This window comes from Sander lucioperca, chromosome 6 (genome assembly GCF_008315115.2).
Source record: "Sander lucioperca isolate FBNREF2018 chromosome 6, SLUC_FBN_1.2, whole genome shotgun sequence".
Taxonomy (NCBI): Eukaryota; Metazoa; Chordata; class Actinopteri; order Perciformes; family Percidae; genus Sander; species Sander lucioperca.
This window is the reverse complement of record NC_050178.1, coordinates 12335302-12357201: the sequence shown is the minus strand read 5'-3', so window position 1 is coordinate 12357201 and position 21900 is coordinate 12335302. Positions and strand designations below refer to the sequence as shown.

Genomic DNA, 21900 nt, shown 5'->3' with positions numbered 1-21900 from the left:
GAACGGAGAAGCTTAGATTAGAACACACGGAGGGAGTTTGACTTCATTCTCTGCTCAGGACGCTAATACTCCATTATATCTTTACATAGCAAATATTTGTTTACTGCTATATTAATAGGTCTGTCACAGAATGGACTCAACAGGCAACTCAGTATCTGAGATTTATTGTACGAAGTACAATCAGAAGCAACAGTGTCCAAATCGTCAAACAAGGGTTCAAAAGGGCTAGGCTAATGTATCCAAAATCCAGCTCTATGCCCCCGCAGTGAGGGCATCCAACCCAGGTTTTGTGAACTGGGTGCGTACCGTTATACTGAATGCTTTCTGCTGAGATGCTGAAGCATTGATGTCGTGCTACTGTGGTTAGCTAGTTTGGTTTTACAATAGACACACTGTACACACTTTGGACACGTTCTCCCTTTTTCTCTGGCTTGTCTCTTCTCTTCACCCCTCGCTATTTTCTCCCTCTTCCTCTATTTTGCAATCCATGCCATGTATACAGCCTGTAAGCACGAAAGTAATAATCAACAATATTTAGTTATCAAATCACTCGAGGAATCGTTTCAGCCCTACACTTGAAAAAGTGAAAGCCCTAACACTGTATATGCACTGAAGAAAGTATGAGAGGTGAATTGTGAGGTCCTGGGATAATCAGAATCCATTTGCTGCTAACTCATGACCGAACAGGCATTTCCCACCAATGTGATACATACAGTATATATTTGTGATTGTCATGTTTTAGTCAAATGACAGCCTTTCTGCAGGAATCAATCACCGGCAACACCTGCCTCGAGGCTGTACCAAACAGTGATGATAGACTATCAGGAGACTGGAGAAATATGAAATAAAATGTTCTGACATAGCTCAGGTCCCTCACCTTCCTGATGTAAATGTTGTCCCTTGCAATCTCAAAGGTCTACCTGCTGTGGGAGGCCGTAGTGCAGACAGCACTAACTGCTCATTACTGTAATGGTGTTTTTCTCCTCTCTTTGCTCTCTGGGGAGCAGCAAAGCACTGTTGCTTATCTCGCTGACATTACACAACAGCATGCTCTCTGCATGGCCGTGTGTGAGTGAGCATAACAAGTGAGTGTATGTGTGGCGAGTGGGGCAGTGGGGGTTTAATAGAGCTACAACTGTTTTTGTAGACACAAAAACACAGAGTGACCACAGCTACTTTTAGAACTTTGTGGTTTAAGAGTGTTCTACAAAAGGAAATATATGTAAATAATACCTTTGCAAGGAACTGGTACATTGACAAAAACAATTGCAATTTAAAGGTGCACTATGAGCTCCTGAATGGTTTCAGCGCAATTTCATTTTTGTCTCAAATCCTAGGCATCTCTCCTTGATCCGCTAGCTGCCTGCCCCCTCAATACCCTGTGAAAAAGGCCGGTCTCGGGAGACAAAACGTCTCGGGAGACAACACGTCAAACAAACACTAGGGGCACAGGCTGTGCACCAAAATACAACAAAGCACGTTCCAGCCAATCACCGACAAGATGGTTGGGGGAGGGGGTGGGGGTTATTGACAGTTAGTCAGTTAGTCATGGCAGTTACAGAAACATGAGGGGAAGGGCGAGCTTGCTCTGTTTTGTTTGGTATTTACTTGATACGTCAACAGAAGTGACCATGCAGGAACTCATAGTGCACCTTTAAACTTCCTTGTTGGCTTGAGTATACTGAATGTTAATACGATTTTCTGCTATCTTATTTGTGGTTGTAACCTTGCTGCCTGTCTTGTTAAACCAAATTCCCCACTAGGGCTGTTAAAACTGTGGATAGAGATGCATATGGCCCTGCAAAGATGCATTATGTATTTTGAAAGTAGAAATCCTCTGATCATTAGCACATTAGCTTTTACCGGCAAGTCTTTCACAAAAAGGTAAAGCATGTGTCTATTCATTATCATTGTTTTAAGTATCATTCATATTTTTTTTAAACTAACAAACGTAACTATCTTTATATACCCCCATACATTTTTTGCCCACTGTGTCGGGACACGCTTGATGGTGTTTTAAGCCCCCAATGTCTCCTTCCAGGCAGCGCTGCAGTAGATGTGAGCAGCGATCAGGGGGGACGCCATCACCCTTGTTAGCAAAATTACCAAAATGGGCCCCTGCCATCCCTCTCCATCCTCCCCAAGGTCACTAATAGGCATACCACAGGTTGGGACCGGACCCAGACGCTGTCCTATCTGGACCCAGACGCTATCCTATTGTGACCCAGACCTATAACTGATAAATTATTGACAAATATTGAATATTCTAGCCTTTACGGCACATGTTTAGTGGCCCAGGAAACTCAGACAAATTGCATGCGTTTTAAATCATCACGTGATGCTACTCAGCCAATCAAATATGTGCATTACGATAAGCATTGCGACGGTGAGTGAGTTACACACAAAAACAGGTGAGAGACGAAACAAGAGACAACAGAATGTAGAAATAAGTTAATCAGAGAAAATATATTTCACATGGCGTTAGGGCTAGCCCGGCATTGCATGCTCTAAAAAGAGAAAAGTAGAAAGCAAAAACAGAGCTTTTAATCAAGAATAGACGGATATGTTCATTCTTCCTACAGGCAGTTCAAAACCTGTATGCCTCATCAGTAGGCAGTTTGAGCAGGAAAGAGGGGAGATGGGGGTTAAAAATGAACAAATTGCTTGTAACTTGATTCTAAACTCGGCATTTCTGTGGCAGAGAAACAACAATGGGAAAGATGTATTTGGGGATGCAGCGAGATGAAGGCTAACTGGTCATCATCGTCATAAGGTCTGACTCATGTCTCCTGCAGACTTGTGGTCTGAGGTCCAGGCTCTCCCGACCTCGCATTTCTATCTCTCATTGCGTCATCATAACCACTGCATCACTAGACTGTCTGGCCCTGGCCTGGATGTAGCATCCAGTCTGTCTTTTTATTAGATCTGACAGGCTGAGGTTTACATAAAAAGAGGGCTTAGATTTACACACTGGCTTCTTGCTAATACTGTCCATTAATCACTGCACTACAGAGGCAGTGCTTCCACCAGCAGATAGATGCCCCTTCCATAAAATATGTCTTAAGTCATTTTTCCTCAGATTCAGACGCTTGATATATTTTATAACAATAGAAAAAAAAAACTGTTGAAATAGTTTCACTTGTTTACAGTTGTCCCCTGCCTTTGCATTTGTGTCAGTGATACAAGATATGTTCTTGAAACATACAGGGTTTCACCCTTAACTTGATGCCCACTCATCTAATTAACTTCAGCCTGGTTTTTTACCGGCGGTGCACACATCAGCGTCTAATTGTGATTGATTTTAGAGATCGACCGATACTGGTTTTCAAGGCCGATGCCGATACCAATATCGGTTATTAGTAGTTAATGAAACCCATAACCGATATTTGGAACCGGTATGCATTTACAGTGAAAATGAAAATCTTAAATCAAATTTTTAGGATTTTGGAATGTTACAAACTCCAACACAAAACTTTGTTTAAATGCTTTAAGCAATTATTTGATAGAGCATAGGGTATAGGGTAGAGCAGGCGCACATATACTGAGAGGTTTATGCCTCGACGCAGAGGTCCAGGGTTCGAATCTGACCTGGGACGATTTCCTGCATGTCTTCCCCTTCTCTCTCCCCTTTCTCATCTAGTCCATTAAAAGGCAGAAAAGCCCAAAAAATAAGAGTGTTGTGGGCGGGACATTACGTCAGACTCAGTGGTGAGTGAAACCGAAGCAGAGGGACAGACACAGAGCTGTAGCCGAACCAAAGTAGCACACTTTAATTAATTAATTTTATTAGTTATCTGGCAAATAAAATGCCAATACAGATAATCTGCAAACTGCCAAAAAACGGCCCAATAATCTGCCAGGGCCGATATTTGGTCTGTCCCTAATTGATTTGTTTGTTTCTACTTTTCTCAACTTGACATTCCCAACATTTTGTGGGTTCCTAATTACTGCAAAGTGAACATACGGTGTAATTGAGCAATCAATCACCTGCTAAGCTGAATCAGACAGATCCTGCCACATCTCATCTCATTGTTTACCAGATGACGCCTTAAACAATCACCTCACTCATTAAATATACAGCTTTTGCTGTGTGGTGTTGTGCCACTGCTCATTAACTGAAGATCATAACATTTAATATTGTTAGCTCATAACTTTAAATGTTATAATTTCTTCTGAACCTTTGTATTTAAGCGGAGGCAGGGTGCCTGTTGGAGCAAATTCATTGTTTTGTTATATTTAAATAGTTAAATATTTACTTATTTATTTTTCTGTTTTGTTTGAATTATACAGCTACATAAGTTTAATTACAGTATATCACAAGTATCTTTTATTTTGGTTACTTTAAGTATCTGCTAGTGCTTTTGTTTTGAAAGTACCACGCACCAGGATAGGGTTGATGGTTTTTTACCAGAGCCTAGAGACACCATTGTTCCTTTGTTAAAATGTTTGTTCGCCGAAAAATGGGAAAATGAACCTCACAAAATGCCATCTTGGCATGGACAATGAACGTTTTTATCTCTGCGCAAGATTCATTCTTTCGATGACTCTGTGGCTGTTTGATTTTGAGTTTGTTTTTGTTCAATCTGAGGACAAATCGCCACTACAGTGCCTACACTATGAAATGCTGTAAGAAGCCTGTAGTGTGGGCAGACACAAGAAAAATTACTCATCCCCAAAAAACAGCCTTGTGTTGCCTATGAACACATTTTTCCAATCAGACTTCGGTAAATTGGTGTTTCCATGTCTTTGTTTCAAAACACTTCCTCCAGACACATGTAAAATGTATGAGCTGTTGATTGCAGATTTCTTTAGTGTCATATGTCTCAAAAGCTGTTAAAAATCACAGCAAAAGAAAATTTTGGACAATGGCTGGTTGATTGTCAATTCCGAAATAAACTTTTCTGTTCATTCGTAGTTACTGCAGTACTTTCTATACTTTGAACATTCTCATCAAAAAGATTAAATGTTATGTATAAATTTGGGGGACGTTGAAAAGGTTGAAAATTAATGTATAAATCAATAATGTATCAATAGGTAGGTAATAGTGCAGGTAAGCACTTCAGCATCCCAGCAAGGACTTCATGTCTTTCTCTTGTGTGTGTGTGTGTGTGTGTGTGTGTGTGCGTGCGTGCGTGTAGAGTCAGAGGTGGCTGTCATAACACTACGTAGTTAATGACAGAGGTGACAGAGCCAAGGTCCTCATGCTGCATGAGTAATGGAAGAGATTGTGCAGCACACATTGCCCATCAGCCCCAGAGTGTATGATGACTGTCATCAGTAAACTCATTCCTGCCATCTGGCCTTTCCACAGTTCTAGTCGCCCATTACCCTTTTTCCCACAGCACAAGAGACTATTCTTGTTTAACAGGTAATGTCCAGAGAAACTGCAAAGGATTTCACTTAAGAGATGCTGCCTAATCAATTGACACTGTACAGCTCTAAGCAGTGGTGTAGTCTACGTGATACGCAGGTATACGCAGTCTCCAGGATTTCCATATACCCACTTAAAAATGTGCAATGATACGAAACAACATAGTTTTGTGACAGAACTTTCACTTCAGATATGTATATTCACAAATACAGGTATTTGAGTAATGTGCAAACTAAACTAACGCTGCAGAACATGCAGCGAGACTTTTCTCATCTTTCATCGACCTGCTGAACGCAGTGTGTGGTGTGTGCGTAGCGACCGGGCCCAAATGCTCCGCCGACACTAACGCCAGTATCCTCCCTTCACCACACATTTAAGACAAATATAAGTAGCCTATTTTATTTTGTCCTTGTTGGTTTTTCGTTCAACTTTTGTGATCCAGGCTTAGCTCCCTGATGTGAAAGCCCCCTTACTGCTTTATATTCCATTATATGTTGGATATATTTTGAATGTCATCTGTGTTTTCCCTTCTCATAGGATAAATAAAGGTATTCCCACCATAAATTGGTGCATAAAAGTGTATCAGAATGCAGGAAATGAAGTCTTTGACGCTCAAAATAACCCTGGGGGAGGACACCCAGACCCCACACTTTGATATCAGTCGTAATAAAATCAAGAGTGTCTTTCAGCTCATTGTGTTTTGGTTTTTACGGCCCTCAACTTCTGGTTCAGTCTCACCAGTCTCGTCAATGTCGTTTCCAGCAGCACAGGCAACTTTACTCAGCAAAAAAGCTCTGATAAACTAACTGTACTTAATGTAAATACAGCATTTAGTAGCTAAAGAGCTAGATATTTCCCTCAGGATTAAGTAGAGACCAGGCCAGAGTTAAAAGGACCTGCATGACTCCAAAAGAGTGCTAAAGCTTCTCTGTGTCTGCTGGATGTGTAACTGTTTGCCAACACATTCACCAAAACTACTTTATAAGGCAGTTTTATGTCAATGTTGTGTTTTATGTCAATGTTGTGTTTTTACACCATTCAGACTGCAATGGCATTAGTGGTGTAGAAAAACCATCTTTTTATTACTCATCTGGCAGGACGCAAAACATGCATTAATTTACAGCAGCACCAGGTACACACATCCATGCTAGACCAGGGGCCAGACTCACAACTACCACTTCTTCTATGTGGCTTACACCACACCTACTGGTGAGGGCATTGCCAGCCCTTCCTCCACAGCACATTCAAGCCATTGCCAAATGAGTTGCTACAAAGCTAATTAAGACTATCAGCTCCACACAACTCTCTCTGTATTTCTCAGTATGGCTATGTTCAGAAACTGGTGTCGGCGCAGAAACTCGATTGAAGATAATTACCTCTTTTGAAGGGTCCATCATGTTTTTTTTAATCCTCCGTATCCTCCTTGGCTGCTAGAAACTGTGTAGAGGAGGGGTGGGGGCGCGCGCGCAATCAAGCAGGCTTGCTTGGCCATACATGATTTCGGAATGGGAGAAAAACGTGCTCTGGTTTATTGGCATTTATTTAAACCAACCACACAGGGATTGGGCATGTATGTCTCTCTGTATGTATGTTTACAGGTGCCACATTTACAGCTAGTTAAGTGGAAAAGAATCAATTAGAAAAGATTTAAATAGCAACTTAACGCTAGCTGTAAATCCTGTTTCAGTGGTTTAATTTCTCCCCTCGCTACAGTGATAAAGAAGTGTACTTGGGGTACACAGTGACATCACATTTCTTTTCTCATCTTTTCTTTTTTTATGATTATTTTTTGGGCTTTTATTGGATAGTACAGATAGACAGGAAAGTGGGGAGAGAGAGAGAGAGCGAAGGGATGACATTCGTGGTCATGATTTGATCCCAGGCAGCTGCTAAGCACTCAGCCTACATGGGGCGCACGCTCTACCGGGTGAGGTAGTGGTCGCCCTAGTGACATCACATTTCTGGTCACACTCATCAGAGGCGTCACAGGGGCGAAAAACCTGAATCCTTCAGCTAGAGGCGGCAGGAAAACACTGCTTTTTTAGCCTAGTATTAAGTTACTGATGAATTTCCTTTTGCTGGCTTCATTACCAGTGCTGTATTCTGTATACTCCTTACAACTGCTCCTCTAGTTGACTGGTCATTGTGAATGGGAAAGGTATTTGGTACATGTTTATCTATATAATCACAAGCAATATCTCAATGATTTTATGTAAGATGCACTGGCATCTCACAGCTAAAAAAAAAAAAGCACCCCTGGTTATTACTAAACAATAGTCAACCAGCAACCGGTAATCCACTGGTCTATTGTGCACTGCCTTGGTACAGCATGCATGTGGATTTGACAGTTTTTACAAATAAAGAATGTGTCATCCTCCGCCCCAGCACAAAACCCCAGGCTGCTAATGTTTGTGTTATTTAAAGGCTCCCACTGTGACCCTATGTTTCATAACCAATTTAGCTTTGCTAATCATTGTGCACATTCTAAATTATAATAAACATGATTACTGAGGGATATGTATGAGAGATAAATGAGTAGTCATCATCATTTCCAACACATTTTGTCATTTTGTATTCTCTAGCAGCCCAATGTTCATGAAGAACAGGCTGTTTTTTATGTAATTACACCATGGAGTTCAAACCAAGGCTACTATTTTTTTTTTAATCTCACAAATCGTTTGTTCGATGCAATTTTGCAACTCACTGAGTCTCATCTTCAAAGAAAAATGATTTGAGATTCTGAGAACATATTTCAGAGGAGAATCTGTAAATGGTGAAAAGCTGACTGAAGATTTCCAGACATTTAGCAGCAACCCTGCAAATATAAAAGCACTAAACTGTCCAATTTATTTCCAATACATTTCAACAGCACAACAAACCTACAGCCCCCCAAAAATTACCATAAATTTTACCATAACGAATGAACACCTTTCATAATCTCAACAAACACTGACAAGCATATAACAAGAATATGACAAGCTTAAAGGATACATGTAGCTAGAGTTGCTGTACCTCAGAAAACAGTTTTAGAAGAGCCATACGCACAGAAAAACATCCGAAATTGACTTACAAGTGGTAATTCTTTACACTCTTTATCTCATCTTCACAGATTAATCATCACAATGTTAATTATGTAAATTGTACTTAAATTAAATGTGGCTGTTGCAATTAAAACTTTGCAGTCTTTCAAAACACTATTTTGAAGACAGGGACTTGTTGTGTCCAATCAACGGACTGCCAATTAAAATCCATCTGACTTTACAACATGGCACAAAGGATGGCAATGCAGAAAGATTGGCAGCACAAAGGTCCCTGGGGACTGCCGGTAGACAATAACCTTATATTTTTAGGTTCATTAAATGTACCTGAATTCACCAATATGCAGGATATTACTGCGGACATTCCTGTATTCCTGTATTCACACGTCGCTAATAGTGTATTAAAGCTTTAGTGTGTAACTTTTTGATATTAATAAACATCTGTTACATTCAAGCCATTGCCAAATGAGTTGCTACAAAGCTAATTAAGACTATCAGCTCCACACAACTCTCTCTGTATTTCTCAGTATGGCTATGTTCAGAAACTGGTGTCGGCGCAGAAACTCGAGTGAAGATAATTACCTCTTTTGAAGAGTCCATCATGTTTTTTTTAATCCTCTGTGTCCTCCTTGGCTACTAGAAACTGTGTGGAGGAGGGGTGGGGGCACGTGCGCAATCACACAGGCTTGTATCATGTGGACGCGCCGACAGTTTTATTGTCATTATTTAGAATTCCACAGAAACTACGCACTATAGCTTCAAGTATTGTCAGCTGGAACGTGCAAGCACATTCTTTGCCGCCGCTGTTTACAGAACGTTATCGTTCATCCGTGTGGATGCTCACATCGTTGCCGATACAGCTATCCTTACCCCCTTAAGCTGGAATGTTTTCAGGTATGAGTTTTCTTTATTTCCTCATTCTTTTGATCCAAATTAAAACTACTAACAAACAAAGCAGTAGTATTGAGAAAATAGAGAAAAACAGTACCCCCAGTCCATAGGGTCAACTGCTCAGACTGCACAACCACCGTCTGCAGAACATTGTTCCCACTCATGGTTCCAGGTCTTAGCTATTAAGATAATGAATTGCTGCTGCTCATGTTTTACAGATGTCCAATACTGCTTCTCTAAACCTCTCCACAAACTGTCTCACATAAATTGAAATCTGTCTCTCTTTCTCTCTCTCTCAGCATTAGGGCTGATGCTCCTCAGGAGGACAGAAGAGCAATGACTCGGCTGAAACCTCAGTGTTTCCTCTATGTTGATTTTGTAGTGGCGGCCCACCATGGCAAAATATTTGCCACCACAGTATCAGAAATAGGGCTGTACAAAAAATGTAGTCGCGGTTGCCTTTTAAATTATCCGGCCGACATAATGTTGGCTACCGGTCACATTGCAATTTAACAAGTATAACTATTCAGATGTTATTGGGCCCATACAGTTTAACTCCACATACTGTTGTGTTGATGTAGTTTATTGTCAAAACGTTCGCTTTCTTCCGAGTCGACTATTAAACGAACAGCTCCACCAAAAACGTCACTGCAGTGGGTCCGTTCTAAGTGTAGACCTGTTGTAAATATTAAGTGCCCTATAGTTCCTCAAAAATTACAGTTCAATCACAACTGAAAATATGCCTCATTGTATGTGAATAGAGGTGAATAAATATATTTGTTTGTGTTGCAACGAAGAGTCAGTTCTGTTTCATACGTAAAACATTTGGCGGCAGGGGGGGTTGTTGTTCGGACAGAGCTGCCCCCACTGCTAAAACAAATCCTAAAGGAAACACTAAACCTCATATTCAGTCATTTTCCTGTGAAGACGGAGGGATTTGTTAAAATCACAGAAAAATGTCTAAAATGTGATAATGTGCCCGTCTTGTCCCAGCAAAAAAGAATGTAATGACAGTGGAGGATTTTTTGATATCGTGCTCTGTCTCTGCCAGGGTGCTGATACCTAAAGGATAATGGATTCCATTGCGCTGTGAACAACAGTGGCAAAAGCTATCAAAGAACAAATCAGTGGCGCAAGAAAAAACAAATAGCATCCTTCTGAAAATGCTCAGACCTGTCTTTGGGAGAGTACAAAGTTGGCTGCTAGACATTTATTACATGCATATGAAAACAGCCTCACTATTAATGGAAGAGGAAAATGATTAGGCTGGTCTAGTGCTTCTTTCTGGTAATAAGGGGTTACATGAAATGGGATCTCTGGCAGCACCACAGAATACCAAACAAGTTTCCTGTTTATAATGGCTGAGAGAGCCTCTATTTCTCATATTTGTAACACTACCAACAGACTGCAAGGAGCTGCATTACAGTGCTTCACTGACAGGGCAACAGTTCAACACAAAGATGTAAAAAGAGGAAATTATAGAAGAAAAATGTTTGACAATAAATGTATTGTTTAATCATGGTTTTTAGGTATAATTTTAATTTACAATTCTTTATTTTGCTAATGTATCAGCAGGACACAGTGTTGTAAGCAAACTTCTGGATGCTTTCTTTCTTCTCTCATCTGTTGATTTATCCGCCCTTTATATCATTATGGCATTAATTACATTGTGCAGACACAAAAAGATTTAATAGAAGGATTAAGTGAGCAGTGATAAAACATAAAAAAAAAAACAAGGGGCCTTTAAAACAATAACACAAATCACATAGGCCTAAGCAAAGGCAGAGCTAAGCTTTACAGCTTTACTTTTATTATCACATTTCCCATAATACATTTACTGTAACACTGAATAAGATTAGAGAGATTAGATTAGATTTGTGTGGAAATGGGAACAAATAAAGCTATTAGCTCTAGAGAAGCCGTTGTCTTTGGTCTAACGATTGCATGCTTAAAACTAGTGATTTGCGATGACACTGAACCAGTTTCTTTAAAGCGAGACCGAGCTGCACAGCTGGCTAATAAAATTAAGTCACACCTAATAATGGTCAATTATGTGTAGGTGTCTGTAATTAAAGAGACTGGTGGACAACAGAATGTAGCACTGTGCTCACGACATATCTACCCTTGGGGACAATAAAGTTTACTCTACTCTCTTACCCTTGCAAAAGCCAGTTAACATCAAAATCATGTTTTAGTAGCTGACATTACTGTTTAACAAAAGATTCACTGACCGCAATAGCTACAAATATGTAAAACCTAGTTTGTGTTAGCTAACCTAGCAGTTAACCAGCTAACATTAGCTATTAGCTTACCTAATATGTTTGCACTGTTAGCTTATTGGGTTTTTCTTTTTGTAGCTAACGCTAGCTTAAGTATCATTGCCTAACAACAGTCCCTCCATATTTAAGTGGTAGTTATAAACATAGATAAAGATTGATGCTATGCATGCAACTTTCACAACAGCTTTTTAAACTAACACATCAAAATATGGACAAACCATTCATCTCTTATTTTTGTTATGATTAACAAAATAAGTCATGGCTTACCACAAAAGTTGGAAGTAATATCCGTAGTATGCGTGATGGGGCATCTATTTGTGTTCTTAAGGGACCGTTCGGTATTTATGGTATGGACCACCGGAGGAAAATAGGGGATGGTGATGTCTTTTTATTCTTTGTTGAGGGGAGGGTCATCCAATTTTTTTTAGTCTAGGGGGAAGGTCACCCAACTTTTGTATTCATGAGAACAGCAACATTTCAAAGTGGCTTGTTTGGTGCATATTTATCCATGTAGCTCTCTCTGTCTCGGCCCCTATCGCTAGCAGATGGTTCCCTCCATATTTAGTCAGCCAGACAATTTGAACTGTAGCTTTAGAGACCGTGGGATTTCCCAAACTGAATAAATCCCGCTTGCACATCTAAACACAAAACTGCTTTGCTAGCTCCATCGTGTTGTAACAAGACATCTGATGAAAAAAAATTGTATTCATTAGCATGATTGCTGTACTGTTTTGTTCAAAAACATCCAAAACACCGTACGAAAACATAACGGACCAGACACAAGCTTTTATTTTGAAAAGTCAAAGCTTGCGGACTGCACCAAGCTGGGAGGGCATGAGATGGGAGGTCTCCAGGCTGCAGCCATACCAGACTCAAATATTCTTTTGGTCCCGGTGGTATTATTTATATATATATATATATATATATATATATATATATATATATATATATATATATATATATATATATATATATATATATAAACGACAGCCTTTTCAAGGCATTTGAGAAGGAGGGAGTGGTAGCATGCAAGCTCCCAAATTGACGCTCGTCTGAGAAATGGAGTTTTGGATAATGTTCAGCTTCGGCAAGCTTACCTATGCTAAAATATACAATGACTGAGGAAGCCTAGTGACGAGTCCATAGAGGGTTTTCACCGACGTCACGTTCTGGGCGGTAACCTAGATGTGCGGCCATATTGGAGGCACTCGGTGTAAACAACTGAATGGAGTAACGGAGTATTGTGCACTTTGGATACTTTAATACTTGTCTATGTCTAAACAACAGAAAAGCTCATCAAAACGCGTCCAAGATGCAAAGGCATGGAAGGACTTGGACCACAAAAAAGGCGCGATATTTTGATATTTAGTAATATGGCGGTGCAGATCCCTACAAGTTGGCTCCCTCTTCTTGGACCTATGGCGACCCGGTGATTCTTCCTTCAGTTGCATATACTGATATAGTCAACTACCTGTTTTTTCGCCAAGCCCATACACAGCGGAAGACCTTAAATCCTACAAAAGTTTGGAGGCTTATAACCAGATGGTGTGTGGATGGGTGAGGGAGACGCAGTACCAAGTCATTAACGACCGTTGTGTTGTGAAGGCCAAAGTAAGCAATGCAATAACGTCTTTAATCAACCTAACCTTAACTGTATGATATCATTGTGATACTCAAGGTGTGGCCAAGTGACTCTCAATCGTTTATTTTCATTTCAAAGACCGAACAAGACAGATTTTTCCCTCGTAGATCCTGGTTGAGCTTTGCCAACCACAAGCGCTTCCTTTCCTCTGATGACTTCTGGCATTCCTCTCCCTGGTTTTTAATAACTTTTGGAAGTCAATAATATTCCAAATGTTTTTCTCAGTCTGACCTATTTGTACAACCTAAAACACGGCAATAATTAACCATTTTCCTTGACGCCGTTCGGGCTCTACTTCAGTGCCTGTGCTTTGTTGTGATGCGGAGTACCTCCAATATGGCGACTTATGGTCTGATGACGAGTCATGAAAACCCTCTATAGCAACCAGTGTTGAATTACCCAGTGTGCTTTGCTGAATGGTCTCAATGTTTTACTGTTTTATTTCATGTGAATACTAGTTTACTAGAGGAGTAACTTAGTATTTGAAGTACCGTAATGCAATAATGCAGGAAGTGTGCATTTAGTTTCCATGCTTATTGTGTTTCCACAACTATGTTAGTGAGTAAATCTACTGAAATGGCCACCACACCATAACAGAGGAGTGTGAGGCGTAAGATGGGAATGCAGAGGTTTAGTAACATATGTTATGGCTGTAAAAAAAAAAAAAAAAATGGCTTTCTGTATGTCTTTGCAAAGCACGAACCAGTACAAAGGGTGTCAATAAATTGTTGGGGAGGGTCATCTAAAATGTATTGCTGGTGAAGGGAGGATCAGGTCTACTTTGGCTAAAGGTCCTGAAACTCCTCCGGTGGCCCCTGAAATAAATAACGAACAGTCCCTAAATGGCTAGGCACAGAAGAAATGTTGACACGTCACATAGGAAACACTGGTAATACATTTAATGATGGATGAATTACATTTAGTTGCTTTGTTTTTCATTGTTCCTAGTGCTGTGCAAGCTGGCTTACTGTCACACTGCCATGAGCCATCGTTAATAACACCTCTGCTTTTGCTATTATAAGCCAAAATGTCTATGTTTAGTCTAAAAGGCCTGTTGGACAAACATTTCATTAATAACAACAATGATTTTAGAAAATAGAGAAGCCATTCTAAAACAGTTATTGTACTTTTTTGGCAATATGTTAGCAAATCAATATACTACCGTACCCTGGTTTGAGTCACATGTTGTTTTTACTGTTTGCAGATTCTGTGTATCTTGACACTTTGTGGTTTAGATTTTACAATTGTGGCGCTACCACGGTATACCAGTTACTTTGTGTAAGAATGCTAGTTGATTTCGAAACCTTATACACACAAATAACAATAATAATAGCGATGACACACACTGGTTATTGCTGGTTTTATAGTCAGACACATTGCTATGTGTTCCATTACCCAACGTGCCGAGCTGTTTTAAATCATCCCACCTGGATTAAATTGTTAGCTGTTCATCCTAGGGAGCACAGAGAGATCAATAATATTATTATAAAATGAACAGTGTTGACCAGCTATATTCGAATTGCAAATTGTTTACTGTCATCATCTGTTGTCAACTGTAGAGACCAACTATATCAATAGAACTGGAGTAAATTAAATATCCAGTTGATACTGGCCAGTTACAAAATACCCATCAACATATTCACAACTGCATTACATTTGGGCGAGAAAAGAAGTGGATGTTGAGAATGTGATGGGCAAATTATTTGCACATTTGTCACAGTCTGTGTCAGTGGCTTTTGGGAGATGTCTTTTTCTGAGGTAAACAGGCCTTTTTGCTGTACCTTACATAAATGTGGCAAGCTATAAATTGGTCTGTTCACATTTCTTTACTAGAGTGCTGTGAAGCGATGGATTTCCTGCTGTGCAACAGTGGCATCGATCCTCCTTCGGTACAGCAGCAGGAGACTTTCAGGGGAATCAGTGGTAGAACTCATTAAGCATTACTGTAAAGGTAAACAGCGATTTGTCTTGCTATTGTCCACTCTCTGTTTATCTTCAGACAAAGTCAAACATGGAGATGATGGCCATAGACTAAGAACAACACAAGTTCCTGGTCTCTGCAATGTTTGAGCAAGTATTCAGATTCTTTACTGAAGTAAAAATACACCACACTACAAAGATACTTTTGTACAATCAAACTCATGCACTGTAAATGTTACTTGAGTAAAAGTATGTATAATACCTATAACTATAATCAGCACAGGTAGTTAAAGGAAAACAGAAAAACACCCCCTGTACTGTTAAACTACTATATATTAGATTATTATTACTCATGCATTAATATAAAAGCAGGATTTTACTGCTGTCTTTCAGGTGCAGCTATTGTTTTTTTACTTTTTTGTATAGGACTAAAACTAATGATTATTTCCATTATGGATTATAGCCTATTGATTGTTTAGTTCGTAAAAATTCTAAAATAGTGAAAACTGACAATCAAAATTACCCAGAGCCCAAAGGGGACATCTTCACAATGCTTTGGTTTGTCAAAACAATAGGACAAACCGCAAAATGATTAAAAATAAGTTAGAAGGAAAAGCAGCAAATCATCACATTTGAGAAGCGGAAATCATGAAATGTTTGGCATATTGCATTAATGACTTAAACAACTATCAAACTCAACTAATCAACTAATTGATTCAGCTGTACTTGTATATAGGCTGTTGGCTAGTTTAATTTGTAACAAAGCATCATATTATATATGCTCTTCATATGTTTTGTATCTAAAACCAACATTTAGATTTGCAGTAGCTTTATGATGTAGCTAGCTGTGCAGGTTTTTCTTCCTCTCACTTGTCCCTCATCTTTGGTTTATAAGCTTAACATACAAAAAAAATCCCTTTCATCTTTTCATCCTTTGTAAAAATCAATGTCAGCCAACAAAATGAGGCAAACTGTGTGTGTGTGTGTGTGTGTGTGTGTGTGTGTGTGTGTGTGTGTGTGTGTGTGTGTCTCGGGCTGTCTGTCTGTCTGTCTGTCTGTCTGTACTACTGTTTAGAAAAGAAGGGCACACATCACATATTGCACTTTAAATGCATTCAACAACAAATGCATCTCTCCTTCGTCCCATCTGTTTTTGTGTTAATGTATAATAAGGAGGAAAGTGTTTTGACTTTTATGTCCAGTAGTAATTAAGAATAACATTTCCATGAGAAATAATGGATTTATCTAAATGTGCACATGGTTTACAAACACTTTCAGATACATCCAGAAAAGCTAATACACATGAAGTTATAGTTGATAGAAAAATGGAAGTGGAACATAAGGAACAACCACAGTGAGTATTTCAGATTTCGGATGTACATTGCTGCAGAGCAAGAATAGCTGTTTGATTGGGTGCAAATATATAATTCCCAGACAGACTATAGCATGTCTTCCAGTCCTGTTGTAGGTTTACTGTGCCATTATGAAGAATAGAAAATAAAAGACAAAAGGTATCCCTCAAGAATAATGGAGGAACCCCTCAAGCAACAAGGCACCTCTTTGCCCCAATGCATCAAAATCAGACCAGTGGTGCATCAGTTATGGCTTCTGAGGGTTTTACATTTTGATCGTTATCAATTGGGTTCTTAACCAACCGATTTTGAAATGTCAGAGCACAGTGACAGTGTAATGTTTTTTAGAAGCTTTCAAACAAAACACTTTGATGGAGCAACGTCCTTGAATGTTCCAACTTTTATAAAAAGGAGCACATATTTATGTAACATTGTGAAATATCTGTAAGCTTTTATAGCTGCAGTACTCTGATTTAAAACAACGTGTCCTTTTTATGATTAAATGTTATTTGTTACATTCACTTAGTGTTACTGGCATTTCTTATACAGATAATAAATCATCCAGTTTGCAGACGACAGCTGTGGTAGGTCTGATCACAGACAACAATGAAAAGGCCTACCTGAAAGAAGTAGAGGACCTGAACCGCTGGTGTCAGGACAACCTACTTAAGAAAGCTAGCAAGACTAAAGAGATGATAGTGGACTCGGGAAGAAGCAGGTAAGGAACTACGCCCCCCTTAATATCAACGGGTCCTCGTGGAGAGGGTGGACAGCTTCAAGTGTCCACATCATCGAGGGTCTTACCTGGGCGCTGCATACTGACTCAGTGGAGGAGAAAGGCAAGGCAGAGACTATTTCACCTCAGATGCCTGGAGAAATTCCAGGTATCCCCTTAAATACTGAGCAATGTTTACTCCTGCATCATTGAGGGCGTCCTTATGGGCAACATCACTGCCTGATACGGAAACAGCACCGAACGGGGCCGCAAGGTCCTGCAGAGAGTGGTTCGTTTGGCTGAACAAACAATATACGGCGCCCTACCCTGACTAAACAATATTTACACCAGGCACAGCAAGAAAAAGGCTTTAAAGAGCAAAACCGCCTTTTGTTCCGGTTGAGGCCGGGTAGACCAGCACTGAGAGGCTCAGGAGGAGCCTCTACCATCAGGCCACTAGGATCCTAAACAAGGACACTGTCTAACGTTTGGCTATGAGTCATGCAAAGGATAGTCTAGTAACGATTCATTTGTGGGATTGCTCCGGTGCCGCCAGAAGATCTCCCGGATGTCCCTCATTTTTGGCCGGATGTCCGTCACCTTCCGCTTTCTTGGTGTTGGTATTCTAAACTCCGGCCGACTATGGTTAACTGCTCCTCAGATCTCTGCAGGGTAAATCCAGACAGCTAGCTAGACTATCTGTCCAATCTGAGAGTCTGTTGCAACACTAAAACAACTTTTGAACAAGTTCCTTCCAGAGGCTATTTTGCAGAGGCACTGTTATTGCGTCTGGAGCTTAGCGCCGCCCAAGACAATTGTGAATGGTTTAAAGAAATGTCAATAAACGAGAGCATGTTTATCTCCCATCCCGGAATGCTGTGTGGACTAGCCAGACCCTCCTCCGCAGCGCTGAGGAGATAGACGAGACTATGCAAAAGGATATTTTCATAGGCTATAAATGCTTGACTTAAAGCAGCAATTTGCAGTAAACATGTAGAGGTGTGTGAAGAGTCCACAAGGTGAAGGTTAAATAATGCCTGAACAAGAGGAATGGTTCACTGAAAGCTTTAAGGATTACTGGAAACACATTATCACTATCACTACACACTATCACTTAATTAAAGGTGTGTCAAAAGAGCAGGGGCCACATCCGCTGCAACGTTAACAAGAACAAAAGAGAGGCTAGGAGGGATTTAAGCTTTCATTCACGCAAAAAGGTTTGTTTTTCATAAATCAATCCATTTGCTTTCAAAGCGGATAAGGGTTTGCTTGGAATTTGTGCATCTTCTTGTTTTGTTGAGTGCAACATAATGAGAGTTAAAATGAATGATTTCCTTCAGTGTTAATTGATCTGATTGCACAGTTGGTGATTAGCTTCATTCATGTATTTTAGGCTACAGGAGCAACTGGACAGATAGATTACATTTGCTGAGCTGCATGATTCAAATTTTGTAATGCTATATAATATTTTGGTTGTGAGGCCAAAGACATTGATTTTTGAAGAAATTAGCTTTGATTGTCCAAGAGTTTCCAACAATATCCATCTAAGCCTCCGCTGACTGCATTGCTCCCTGTGTGAACAGCTCCACGTCACTGGCATCATCTTTACCATCAGTGGTGGTTACTTTTCAGGCGCAAACTTCACCACCTGAGTCTGTGCTCACTTTGAGTGGCCTTCTTTCATAACGAACTGCAGATTCCAAACATTGAGCATTAAGCAACAAGAGATTTGGGTCATATTATCTCATAAATCCAACATTATTCTAGCATTTAATATAATCTAATATTTTTTGAAAACCCCATCAGGGGGAGAAATTATACTATTTGCTCCAAACAAACCACAATGTCTCGTAATTCAACATTCAAATGTGTGATTTTAAAACACATTTTCTACTACTTTTTTTTACTAGGCTTTAGAGGATGAAAGGTTTTAATTGGCCAGGCAAACAGCATCATAAACAGATGATAGATTCAACTATTCCTACAGCAGATAAGGAATGGTTTATGTGTGTTAACTCACAAATAGTCAGCGTAAACTGCACCATTTGCTTCCATTTTTATAGATGGAAATAAATATTTCCTCTTGGCCATTTGCTCTTGTTAGTCATTATTTTGTTGTGTGTTTATATGTCTAGAGATCACGTGGCTAGCAACAAAATGTATGCATCTTTAGATTGTCTGGAGATGTTTCAGGTTCTGTAGGTGGTTATCTCTGTCATATACTATTCATCCAACTCTTCAAAAAAAACTTTAAAAGACCACAACCTTCAATTAAGGCGAGAGCATAATAGCTGCATTTATGTATACAACATTGTACAATTTTCTGTTTATTCACACAAGAAGAAGGGAGCGTGCAGGTTTGACATTCAGAGAAGGAGATGGATCGGACCGCCCAGTGTGCAGCGAGGTCATGGCATGTGTCTACACCCTGCTGGGCATGCAGGACACCCAGCACTAGAGGTTGGATCTCTGACTGTGCAGGTCATCATTAGAATGCAGATAGACACATGTTCCCCACATGGATTGTAGAAGCAATTACATTAACATGTATCTACTGCTTACTCTTCTTCATTTTCTGATGGGACAAACCAGCGGCCAGAAAACTACTGGAATAACTGCTCTGCTGCTACAGATGCTGTAGAGATCAAGGGATGAAATGGAACCTGGTGATAAAGTGGCTGACATCTCTAAGCGGTCATGATTTCATGTGTCTCCACTGAATAGTCCGGTAGTTATGAATAATCAAATCATATTCATCAAATTCACTCCATTAAACCCATTCAAGCACTACCACAGCTTTCCACCAACAACAGTTTGGCAAATTGTTGAGTTCTACGGACAGATTTTTCCACAGACAGGATTCAAACTCGAAGCCTTCAAAACAAACGCTAATTTCAGCAACCAGCAGACTATCCCTTTAATAGTTAAAGAGGGATATCTGCCATGTGGAAAAAGACTATAAAAAGGATATAAAAGAAGGAGAAAGATCTGTAATATTTTCTCCTCTAAGTTCATCTGCAATGAGGTCAGTTGTCCTTTGTTTCAAACTCACTGCTGCCATAAAAAAGATATTTACTGTAATAAAATACATTAAATGAAAAAAGGCGGATTGGTGGTTTAATCAGGATTGTCTCTGCATATTAAATCACTTAAATCAAATGCATTTCCCTATATTTAGTAAGTCATTTGTGGGTTGCAAATTGGAAAGGGGGATTTTGCAATAATTGGTGAAGGCTGAATTAATTACACATCAAATGTTTCATTAGTTTGCTGTAAGTAAAATCCTATAGTAGCCTATATTACAGTATTTTTTAAGTAATGTAATGTTGACGCAGTTTACTCTCATCAAACTGCCTCTTCCTTTGTCAGGTGCACATGCTCAGCCACAGCATGCATGAGATGTATTGATAAGATATTGCAAGACAAATCAACAACTGTGTGAATCGAGTTGTTAATTGGGTTTGGACCACGCGGAACAACGCGAGATTACAATCGGGGAGCAATAACAACTACGCCAAAATGATTGCTTTAGAAAGTTATTTTTCTCTTACCTTTTGTTTGGAGAATTGTGCCCTGTCTGGACGCGATGCTGTTATAATAATGAACGCAACAAAAGGTAGCCCACGTCAGTGGTTTTAATTTAGCAGTTCAGATGAAGGGAGGAAATTAGTATTGTCGCATAGGTGGAATAGCGTTTTTTGTTGTTTTGTTTTGGTTCGCTTTTGTTTTTTAAAAAAGCGGATTAAAAGCTGCTGTCCCTGTTCAGCAGCGGAGTGAAGAGGTGAGTTCAGCTAGATCCCGGCACGTATCAGCCCGCATCTGGTGCTCAAGCCTCTCTTTTCCTTTCTTTTAAATCGAACATGCTGTCACTGCCATGTGACCATTCCCCGCCGTCCAATGCGCTCCCTACTACTCCTCCATCCACACACACACACACACACACACACACACACACACACACACACACACACACACACACACACACACACACACGCACACACACACACACCGAATAATGCTGCAGCTTACTATGCAGCTTTTAATTAACAGCTGGGGGGAAAGATATACACATACGTAGCCCAACTTGCCTAAACTGGCTAATGTGAATGAATTGTAAGCAAAAACCCTTTTGGAATAATTGTGAGTGATTTTCTTTTAAAGACATTTGTTCATTTGTTTTACACCATTCACAATGCCCTCACCTTATGTAGTAAAACAGCTGGGAGTGTCTACTGATTCACCACCTTTTCAGGCTCTTGCCATCTGGTAGGAGATTCAGGACCATAACAACGCGGACTACTAGACTGAAGAACATTCTTCCCCCACGCATTGGAATTGTTAAATGGTTCCTAGTATCATGATTCATCAAACCACCTTTACACCTCCAAGTTTATTTATTTATTTATTTATTTATCTATTTATTACAGAGGCTGATAACTTAGTATAAGGAATGTGCAATACTTAATCTGTTGTCTGTAATGTGCATTATATGCTGGGACATTTTCCCCTCTTACTCTTATTCAACTGCCCTTTTAAAAATGCATTTTTAGTGTTTGTTGTGATTGTTGTGTTTTTTTTAATACTCAGGGAGTACCAACGTAATTTTGTTGTAATACTGTCAACCCAGTGTTGCAATGACAATAAAGCCTCTAAGAGAAAGAAGCACCCAAGAACTGACCATCTCATTCATTC

The 21900-nt window shown here is 39.8% G+C and overlaps 1 protein-coding gene across 1 annotated transcript in view; it reads right to left on the bottom strand.

Moving 5' to 3' along the window:
- si:dkey-166d12.2 (rap1 GTPase-activating protein 1) overlaps positions 1–20834 on the bottom strand; it is a 119596-nt gene extending 98762 nt beyond the window's left edge. The window contains exon 1 of the mRNA XM_031301959.2: positions 20760–20834. The gene's annotated coding sequence lies outside the window, so the exon portion shown is untranslated. The remainder of the gene's footprint in view (positions 1–20759) is intronic.
- Positions 20835–21900: the final 1066 nt, after the last annotated feature.